Source organism: Nestor notabilis, unplaced genomic scaffold (assembly GCF_000696875.1).
Source record: "Nestor notabilis isolate BGI_N333 unplaced genomic scaffold, ASM69687v1 scaffold10605, whole genome shotgun sequence".
Lineage (NCBI taxonomy): Eukaryota > Metazoa > Chordata > Aves > Psittaciformes > Psittacidae > Nestor > Nestor notabilis.
In genome coordinates, this window is record NW_009930658.1 from 52,473 (window position 1) to 64,070 (window position 11,598).

Genomic DNA, 11,598 nt, shown 5'->3' on the forward strand with positions numbered 1-11,598 from the left:
CCATGGTGCAACATTTTAACAAGCGCTTCACATATACATTTAGAAAACCAAGTATACAGGTTATTTCCTGTGATAAGGTTTTGAACACATGAACCACTGGAATGGTCTACCACTGTCCATCCATCCATTTCAGCCCCCACATTAAATTATTTCAGTGCTCTTTCGCCATGCTATACATTTTCAGAGTTCTAATGAACATGGGAAGAAAGAGTAAAGTGAGAGGTGAAGGGGGCAGAAAGGGGAACTCACACGACCAAGACAGACATCCCAAGCACACAGTAAATGGCACCAAAGCATGCAGTGTGACTTTAAGAGACCCCTGAAATGAACAGTCACAGTTGCTTCCTTCACCAAGCATCTATCACCAATACATCCCCTTTCAATGGCAGGCGCTCAATGAAAATTTACTAGAGATTCAAGAGATTGTCTTGCTTGGGAATTGGTGCAGAGGAGTAAGCTTTTCACAGGGGTACTCTGATGGAGAAACGGAAGCTATTTGTTATAGCCGTTCTTTTGGTATTTTTCCTAGCATCCTTAGCCCTGGAGGCTGTCAAGACCCTCTCTATTCAACGCACATTAAAATTGCCGCAAATACAAGGCACAGACTAATTTTAAGTGAGGTTGACAGGCTGAGAAATGGAGGAGTTCAGAAAGAAATCTAAAGTGTGACAGCAAGGTATTCACCGTGCTACCTGCATTTGGAGCTGTGAGTATCTTAACAGTCAGCAGGCTCCTCACCAAGCGAAAACATCTGTAACTGCTCAACTGTATGGCTCCTGAAGTCAGGGTCACCGGAAGCTACAACCTCAGCTATCAGGATAAATCCCCTAGCAATGCATTCACATAGACAGTGCCATCTCCTAGGGAATGTATAGCCATCATAACCATAAAAAGCACCTATTTTAATTCCAGTTATTTTCATCTCCTTAATGTCTGTGCCAACACAGAAGAACCTAGCAGATGATTTAAATATGGTATACTTACATTGGAAACAAAGCAAATCTATCTGAAGTATAACTATCCCCTTTCCTCTCCAGTCCTAAACTCGGTGCCTGGTCACATTTTACAAGGCTTCACATCTGCACCAAGCACCTTCAGAGACAAAGGAAACTCTGGGTCCTTTCTGATCCAAGCTTCAGAATAAGCGGAGAGGAAACATGCTGTATTCAGTTCAGTGTCAACTCCCAAGACCCCCTTCTCCAAACATTAAAGAGAAGTTGCAACAACTTAAGCAGATGTCACTTGTATATTCAGGGGAGAGACAGAATATGTGAGGTACATCTCACATTGATTTAAATCAAGGGTGATGTGGAACATAAGAGCCATGAAAGAAGAAACTGTACAAATCTTCAAGTGACTAAATACCTTTTTCTTTTTTTTTTTTAATGCTTCTTACTTTTTGTGCCTTGACGAGCAATGCTAGTCCTATCCCAAGCTACAGCTAGGGCAGCACGCACTGATATATGCTGTCATGGCCCAATTCTTCTTTCCCTTCTTGGCACTAAAGCTACTCTTGCTGGATGAAGAGAAAAGAGGAATTGTACAGACTGGTCGTCACTACCTGGTCTGTGGGTCTCTGTTGGCTGAACACTTCAGGCCTTCCATTTCCTGCACGGTTGATCTGAACTCTGAACTCACTAGTAGCCAAAGTGGCTATTTATTAAACTAAGCAAAGCAAACTGTAGAGAAGCTAAGGGCTAAACTCTATGGTAAATGGCTTTATTAGTATGGCAAATTGAAAAAGCATCAGTGGAATCACCTTCCTTTGAAAAAGAAATCTGGTTAAAACCAGCATTTTTCAAAAACATGCTAATACTGACGGTGTTATTTATAAGGAAGGTTTGAATAATATTCATTACTAACTATTTTAACATAATACAAATGTTTCAGTTAGCATCTAGCTTTCAGTTTGCTTCTGGTTTCCCATTCAATCAATACTAAGTATACACCAACAGCTTTACCAACAGGTAAATTTAATGGTGATTTGTATTGCTGAGCATTCTACTATCACTAAATTTTCTAGTACTTGTAAAAAAATCTAAGTTCTGCCTGTGGAAGAGCTTGCAATCAACAAGTTTTCTTCTGATGTGGAGGGAATTTGATTTTGAAATCACTAAACAGACATCCCAGTTCCCAGGCATGCTCATACAATTCCGTCCCCATCTGAATCTCCTCGCCAGGCACAGTTCTTAGGATCAGAGGAGTTGGAGGATGTTGTCCCATTCTCATAACAGGAAGTTTTGTCACAGGTCCCAGGCTTGGTGTTTGTTCTCTCCAGATTCCCTCAGTTTGAACTCACACTCCACTTCTTGGCTCTTGTACTCGTTATTGTACTTTATAGTTGTTCTTATTCTGATCCTACTCTTATTTGACCGAGATGATTAACTACCTTTCTTTGTGGGGTCCAGTCATGGATTCTCTCCTAGGATCAAAGACGCAAGCCCCTCACAGCACCTCCACCTCCTGTAACTCCACAGTAACTTTACTTCCTTCTCACGTTTCCTCCCTCTGTCCAAATAACTGCTTCCTATTCACTCTTGGTCCCTGTTCTTTCTGCCATGGCCCATCTCTTAATGAGTCATTCACAAAGCAGACTTTTGGGTCAGAGGAAAGTAAAAACATGGAGAAAGCACAAAGATCTTTCAGCTCCAGCAGCTTCGGTTTAACTGTTGTGACGCTGGTAATTTCAACACCGATCCTCTTTCCTTTCATGGTAGCTCATTGAGATTCAGAAATCCTGCAGGGCTAGACAGCTGCCAAGAGCCCTTCAGTGAGGTCTCATTGACAGGGAGCACATCTTTAACAGATTCCGTGGCCCGACACATCTGCTTTCTAATATTAATCCCTCAGTCATTACTGTTGGTAACAGCTCCCTCTTAAGCGTTTGTAGCAGCTGCTCAACACAAAATCATACTTTCCTGAGGATCTGAAAAATTGCAGCCAGCTGTCTCCAGTTGTTCAGTTTTCTTAGAGCTGCTCTGTCCAAAAGGCTCTCCACAGTCCATAGCCACCCTCTCTCCTGCTGGAACTGAAATCGAGCAGGGGACACCAGCCAGAGACATCCCTGTTCACTCACCCCTCCCAGGCTGGAACGCTTGCCAGCACAGCCATGTGGAGTCTGGCAGAACGGTTCCCCTTCTGCTTCTGAGCTGGCTGCACTGTGAGCAAGTTTTAGGAGGAAAGTCCCTTTATCCTTGGTCTCATTTAATGGAACTGGAAGCTGTGGGGGTAGGGACTGCTTCCCATCACAGGTATTCCTTTATATCATTGCAATGCAAATAAAATCAAACAATTCTGGTATTCACTACCTTGGTAACATGAGCCAAATACTGCCACTATAGTAATACTACTGAGCCACAACATTTGCATTTATGATCAGCAGCCAAACAGAGAATTTCAAAAAAGAATGACTTTGGTCAGAAGAGAAGACCTCCTGCTGCTCAAACTACAACTCTAGAGTAGTTCATAACAATACGAAAACCTGGAAACAGCACCAATCAGTCAGTTACTTCCATCCTGAACACGCCAACAAATGAGCTTACACAATGCAGTCATACAAAGAGATTTGGGTTTAGAAAAGCAACAACTCTGAATACTACAAAATCTATTGCGCAAATTATGATGGAAGATAGCATTCAAACTTACCAAAGGAAGAAGTCTGGGAAATTCTACAGGCCACTACAATAATAGCCCAGTTCCTCTGAAAGAGAAGAATGAGTGCAATCAGTAGATGAGTAGCTCCAAGGGGGTGGTGCAACTCAAAGACTGCAGGAAAAGTGAAAAAACCTTACTGGAAAGGGAAAAGGTGGGAAGCAGCTATTCAGCAATAACTAAGGTCTGCTACAGCTTGCACGCAAAAAAGGACAGAAGTCAGGAACGTGTTTACAGGGTCCCTATGAAGCAAAATAAAGATGCAACTGTCGCAAGACCAAGTAGCACTGAACTACACCTGGGAAGGTAACACAACTTTTGCAGCACCAGCCCTCCTGCAGTCCCTAAGCCATGCTGTCTGTTTTCTATGGATACCTCTATGCGCCCAGGACACCAGAGTAACGCTACCTAATCCTCTGAATAAAATCAGTTAAGGTCTTACTTGCTGTAGGTGAAGCAAAAGCTCTTTACAGGCAGCAGCACTAGGCAAGGAAAACAAGAGAACTTTTATTTCCCTGTGCGTATTGGGCAAGGTAACATAATCATTACATCTACAGGCCTCACCACTGACTGGTTTACAAAGAAACACACACTACTAGCACCAGATCATACTGAACATAAGCTTGGGCTCCAGCTGAGTGCTTAGATAAAAGCAAGCTTCGCCTGCTTGCTGCCCTGAAACTGCCTCAGCAGCTGCTGTTCCAAAGGTACCCGAGTTCCTCAGCAAAGCCAAACACCACTCTTAAATTATTGCAGTAGCTGAGCTCCGGCTGGAACAGAGAGAGGATGTAGTGTCCAGCACAGTGATGTAAATCAAAACAAGCAGAGCAGAGAACTTCTATCAGTGGAGCCCTGGAGACTGCTGTCGAACAGCACGTGATTAGATAAGGCTGTGTGTGGCCTTGCACACCATCCAAACAGTCACATTTGTGATAAGGGAAACAGCACACAGAGCCTGCTGCCCTAAGGAGGGGAGGAAAAGAAATAGGCAACCAAACAACAAAACCCAAAGGCTGGTTCTGCTCCCTCTAGTCTACGGGTGGCCAACCTGGGGATCAATCCTGAGCCACAGGCAACTCACGCACAGCTCCCACATACAGGTTACCTCACAAGGCCACCGGCCTTGGACTGACAAAGTGACCACTGCGTGATCAACATCTCAGCTGGGAGAGCAAAATAAGCCAGCAAAGGCAGCAGAGATTGACACTGCCAGGTTGCCCTGGGACTGAGCCACACAGTGGCTGGGCCCAGCCCTCAAAGGAACAGTGCAATTCCTGGGGAGTCACCGTTATCTCACATGTGGGAATGCGTTGCAAAGCTTCCCAAACCAAAGAAGGTTGTGGCAGAGTGAAAATGGCTGGTCACCCTCGTGCTAGCAACAGCAGTCACCAGGAGTCATTATTCGAACAAGCACAGAGCTGGTTAGAAAGCAATGAACCAGGAGAAAGTCCAGTTATCATGTCCCTTTTCTTCCACAGAACCATCAGTAGTGTCAGCTAACACATTTAAATCACAGCTGTCCCTTCAAGTATAGACAGGTGTAGGCACTAAGACATTAAAACGACCTCAGTCTTACCAAACCAAGCTAGAGACAGAATAACAGCATTTTTCTAAAGAATATTATTTGCTTAATTATTAAAGGATAGGGAATCATTAATGTCAACCTAAAAAAAGCCTTGCTCCCACTGAAAGTCAGTCGTTGTAAAAATGTCACCAGGCTCAAAAGCCTCCAATTTACCTGTGGAAAAAGCTAGAGCACAAAGTAAACCACCCAAGTGAACCACCCAATGACAAAATCAGACTGTGGGCAAAATCCAAACAAGAATTTCAAGACAAGAAAAGGTGAACTTTAAAGGGGATTTGTGATTGCAAGTGGTGTAACTTCAGAAGGGCTCATGTTTTTAGTCTGGAAACCAGGCATCTTTTGAGCCTTTCCCGATCAATAACACAAAATTGGGACACTCATAATGCCCATTTCATGGTATCCAAATTGAATTCTTATTTCCTAATCCCGCCTCCTGTTCATGACATCTCTCAATCTCTTGCCTAGGACTCAAGGGTAGATGTCCCAAAAAACCCACCTCAGAACTGTGACATACTTAGCTTCCCATGACACTGAAATTTCACATGAACTCAGGAGACAGATGTTTCCAAATCTCATCCAAAGCAGTGAAAACTTTCAAGTCCAAAACCATAGCCAGATTTCAAGGAAAGAAATAGCTGAACCTGAGCTAAGAGATTTACAACAGTACATATATAGAGGCACTGACCACAACAGCTCGGGAACACAGTCAGATTCCTGCATCTGCAGTGCTTGCAGGCAGTCTATGTTGTGGGCATGACCTATCTGGCCAGGGCTAAGCCCTTCACTAAAGCCTCAAGATAAAAGCAAACCACAAACTGTCAGAACACGTATACAAAATGGGACCTCAAGCCAATCAGCCAATTAAGCATGTGCTTTGATTTTAGTAGTCGTTAGGAGCTTAAAGGTGTTTGATACTTTTGCTAAACAAATGCCTAAGTAAAGAACAACCATGGAACCAAGCTTCACCCTCTTGGGGTATTCCAACTCAGTTTTGGAATACACGCTCCACCTAGAACACATACGAGGTGAACATTCACTGCTTACAGCTAAGATGATCACTTCCTGAGGGCTTATGCTGAGGAAAGACCACCAGATTTGTTTTTACCTAAGAGATCCTAGCAAACAGACTACAGCCATTTCAGCCAGATACCAGTTCTCCTACCACTTTGACACAAGAGACACTAATGCCATCCTCAACTCAGACTAGTGTATTTTTGAGCTCAGAACTCTTCCCTCTCAATTGTGGCATAAACATATTGTCGTATCCAAACTGCTGAACATACAGGGATTATGAGAACCTGTAAATTTCAAGAACAACCCCAACCCACAAGCAGATAAAGAAATGCCAAAACCTGAAAAACACAGGCCCCCAGATACTACAGGAAAGCAAAAAAAAAACCCCTGATTTATCTCTTTGCCCTTCCAGACCCTTCTCGCCAGGAAGGTCAACAGGTTATATACCTTCTGCTGGAATAATCTACAGGAGAACAAGGGCAGCTAGCCAAGCAAAACTAGGTTCTTAAAGGGACACAGCCAACAACAGACTTGATTCCAGTTTTTACAATGTGTTCTTACAAACAAAACCTGTGACCAAAAAGAGTGGTAAAAAGACAGCTGCCTCTCTATTTTTCGGTTAGCTCACTGGGTGAATAGAAACAGCCATTTACATTGTTTCTCCTGCACAGTCATTTTCTTCTCTTCTCGTAGATCCTTCACAAACAAACGGGGGCAGGGAAATAAATAGGATTTTATTTATTTTTATCAAAATCAGTCAAAGAGTAGTGAACGTACTTGGGAGAAAATCTTCCGCAAACCTCCCTTTTACACCTCTCTCATCTTTTCCCTAAGATGTCCAAACCAGGAGAACTTCTCTAAATCCTGCTAATCTGGTATCAGTGAGCTTTATTTCAAAGACCAGCTACGGAGAAGCAGGATCAAGCAAAATGAACTTAAGATACATCAGCAAATCCTTCCTTTCCATTTCAGCATACACATACTCAGTGCTCTCCTGACTTTTCCTCCTTCAGTTAAAAGTAGTCCTTGTTGCAAGCGATCAGACTTTGCCTGGACATCTGTCATTAATGCTTACCATACTGTCTGAAGGGAGGCACTTCGAGGACTACCCTCATTTATTTTCTCTTTGGCAATAGCAAAGCAGATCCTTCAAAGGCTTGCATCTAGGCTCTGAAAGCCACTGGCACTCATGTTTCAGAAGTACAGCAAAGTAAAACACCTACCCTTTGGCAATCATACTTTAATGAAGGTAAGAAGGAGGTAATTATAAGCCTACAATGGAACAGAAAAACAGAGCTAGTGACTCAGCCAGTGGCACCAGGAACTGGAAAACCTGCCCCTCCCTAGCAGGAAAACTCTAATTCATATGGTGTTAAAAACAAAGGGGAGTGACTGCATCATCTCCAGAAAAAGGAGGACCCAAGGGGCAGGAAAAACAACAATAAAACCCACCTAAAACCAAACACCACCACCAAAAACCACACAAATCACCCAAAAGCTCCAAACAAACCAAACAAAACCAAAAAAACCACAAGAACCAAACCTTCCACCTCCAAATCCCCCCAAAACTCTTCTTAATCTCTAGTCTCAGATCTTTTAATGAGCTCCATGCATGCGAATTCTTGACTTTTTACAAGGCTCTACAAAGAAACACGTTGGCTTTTTATTTAGCGTGGTGGTAGGCATGAGACGGAAGTTGGAGAGAGGAGCAGAAACTACTGTGAATCTTGACAAACTCGATTCTTCTTCAAAGTAGAACAGAATTTCCATGAAGTTGGGGAACAAAAAGGAATACAGTGCATGATGTGATAGGTTTAGATTTAGAACAGCATTTACTACTCTCCAAGGAAATCATAGCTGAAAAATTACTTCAAATTGGCTTTGGAGAGTATTGATCATATTATTAGAAAATTAGCAGATTCAAAACCTAAGTGTAATTATATATACCAATGAACCAAAAGGTACAGGGGGCATCTACTGGATTGCTGCAGGGATCTCTACCAGTCCAGTTTCCTCTGACATCTTAGAAACCTAAGACTGAATAAAGGGAATGTTAATGAAACTTGTAGGTGATACAGAATGAAGTTTACAAACACCAGTGAATAGAAACAACTCAAAGGGATTCAGACAGCTCAAAAATAAACAAGAGAAGCAAGGGGGACAAATAAGACTATGAGGAGATAGTAATGCAAAGGAACTGAATAGACAATGAAAAAAACAGAGATAAATGAAGGAAAAAGCCCTTCCAGAAGCAGGAGCTGAAGACACGCAAGAGTGAGAATGCTGAATACATGAGAGTTGCCTGCAAAGCAAACGCTCCTAGAGAATGACCAATGTAACTTTTGTCTGCCTGTGTGCAGGTATCACTCCAGGCAACAGAGGTGAATCACCTCCAACATGTGGAGTATCAGATCTCATTGTGCAAAAGGAACACAGATAATCTGAAGAGTATAAAAAACAATCGTTAGGCCTAGAGCAAGACGTTGAAAAATATTAAGTTTAGTCTCTTTAGTAGCTTGTAAGAACTTAGAAGGAGCAAATGCAGAGAGAAGTAATCATTTCACAGAAATACACACCAAGGCAGTAGAGCAAGAGAACTTATCTGATAATGAAGTACACCGGGCAATGGAAAACTTGCCCAAGAAAATTACTGGAAGATCCACTGCACAGCATCTGGGGAAGGGGCAGGGCACGGAGGACAAAGGGCGCAACAAAACCCCATACAACAAATGAGCAAAACGGACAAACCTGAGCTCTAGGGAAAGTATAACAGATCTTCTAAAAAAATGTAACGGTGAATTTTTGCTTTCTTAAGATACAGCCATGGCTGGGTAAGACAGAAAATCATTTCACTACCACAGAAGCAACTATAGACATGATCCGAGGAACTACTTAAGGTGGGAAAAGATGGCAATATTGCCAAGGAAATGTCCATTCTTCTCCGCTGCCCACCCCCTCGTCATTGCACTAGCTGCTCCAAACACACCAGCATTTATGTGACCACATGATTAACTGGACTGGAGAACAGATCTAGCTGATCAGCCCCCCCGGCCTGGGTCAGCAAACAGAAGTGCCAACACCCATGCCAGTGACAAAGGCAAGAAGTGTGACAAATACAGAACTGGACAGTTTGAGGCTGCACAGACAGGTTCTGTCTACAACAGAGCCAGCCTGAAGTCTTGTGGACCCACCCCTTGAGTTATGTTCTGATGGAACCAAGAACTGAAAGATACAATCAGAAAAAGTCATAAAATGCTAAGGAAGGAAAGCTGCGAACGAGCATAATGTCGCTCCACACAGAGATGCCAGCAGCGTCTATTGGAAACTGTAGTTTTCAGCAACCTTCTCAAAACTCTGCTCACTGTATTCGAATTCTGTGAAGCAAATACCTGAATAAGAAAACCAACAGCAACTGTGATTTTATTTTAAATCACAAGCAACATTTGGCACCATGGAGCCCTTTCTCTCTTCGGAGCTTGACAGTACTATTTTCACACAGTTTTCCTGCGGTCGTTCTGTAATACACTAACATTACAACACTTATCACAGCAATAACCTAAAATACTTCAAAGCAATCAGTAAAATTAATTTTAAAAATAAAAAAAATGTAGCAGGAACCAGGATGGTGGAGAAATTTCTAACGCTCACTCTCATGCACAATAATTGCTCCCAAGATCACCTCCAAGAGGATCCGAACAACGAGCCGACTGTCCAGTTTAGAGATGATAGACTTTGTCACATGGTCGAGTCAAGGGAGCTATCCAGACTGAGATTTAGGAAAACCCTGTAAGGTCACTGCATCCTGGCTGGCTGCCCTTCGTTCTGCTATAACAAGTTCCAAAGAAAACCAGATAGCCCCTCAGCATCCAACAGCCCCAGTAAAGAACCGCCTCTGTATTCCCTACAGCATGATCCAGGTTGTTCTCCGTCATCATCTCTGTCGTGAGAAAAAGCTATCGAGACCAAAAGGTGTTAACTGCACCGGTAGAGAGTACAGAAGCTTCAACCCCGACCTAGCACTTGTTATATTCTCAATCTGTTATCCCCCTTGTTCCATTCCTCCCTGTTACCCTCTGCCATGTCCTACTGCCCACTTCGTTCTGTAGAACAATAAAACCTCTTACGTCTACACAGACAGATGGACAGACAGATGAACGAATGCTCTGCTCACTTTGCAAAGTTCAATCAAAACCAGGGGAAGCCGATCTGTTCCGAGTAATAGGAAACAAGAAAAAAAACCCACAAACCAATCCCCAAGTCTCCTTCCCTCCTCTCCCACCCAGCCCCTGCATTTGAAAAGTATGTTGCGTTCTTTATTTGTGGAGGATTTGCAGAACTTTACTCTTCAGGTTAGAAAGTAGCATGAATGTAGCTTCAGGTGAAACAAAAACCGGTAATTAGTTGTGGTTGGTTTTGGTTTGTTTGGGTGGTTTCTTTTTGTTTGTTTGCTTTAACATATATGACCATTCACCATAAAGTACCTCAAAGAAATCTTTAAAATACACTGAGTTACACTCATTCCCCTTCTCCAAAAAAAGGCTTCTTTAGCATCCCGTGCATGGAACTGTTTAAACGGAATTATCTACATGAAAAATTACTTGTGAAAGATTTTTGTTTGGGTTTTGGTGGCGCTTTTTTGTTCGGTTGGGGTTTTTTGTGTGGGTTTCTTTTTTTTGTTTGTTTGGTTTTTGTTTTTAATTTAAATCCTTCCCAGAGGCATGTCAGCAAAACTCAGCTCTAACTTTCGAATAATTAACTGCTCTGCGAAAACAGCATTTCCCATCTTTGGTAAATGCCCTGTAACAACCCACATGCCTCCTCACGGATGGGTTTGCTTATGAGTTGGTTTGATTTTCTCCATAATTTACATTAAAATTTATTACAGGTAGTAGTGATCCTCCTCTCTACACATCCCAAGAACATCTCTACCACGGCTGCAGAAACCTATTTTTTCCCCATTACAAGCGTTAGCAGTTCCCAGCCGATGCGACAGGCGACCGAGTTGCCCAAGTCCCAGCGCCGGCAACCCCTCGCCGACGGAGGAACGCGCCGGAGCCTCCATTGAGGATGTTCCTATCGCTTCCTTTGTATGGCTGTGCCTCCTCCGTCGCACATGACCGGCTCCAAACACCCCCGTTTTCACCCCGTCTCCCGCAGCCACCCGCACCCCTTCGCCCCGCGCGAAAGCGATGATCGTGAAACAGCGTGTCCTGACCTGAGCAAGGCGAGAGCGTCTGTTGTTCCGCAGGGGCAGCGGAGACCGGCTCCAACTCCTCCTTCTGCTCCAGGACTTTCTGCCAAAAGAGCAGACGACGGCTGTTCCTGCGCGCCTGCCCCCCGCTCCCGCC

General features: G+C 43.4%; 1 protein-coding gene across 1 annotated transcript in view; it reads right to left on the bottom strand.

Moving 5' to 3' along the window:
• The window catches only part of TEAD4 (TEA domain family member 4), a 55,128-nt gene extending 43,581 nt beyond the window's left edge, over positions 1-11,547 (bottom strand). Inside the window, exon 1 of the mRNA XM_010015508.1 lies at positions 11,466-11,547. The gene's annotated coding sequence lies outside the window, so the exon portion shown is untranslated. The remainder of the gene's footprint in view (positions 1-11,465) is intronic.
• Positions 11,548-11,598: the final 51 nt, after the last annotated feature.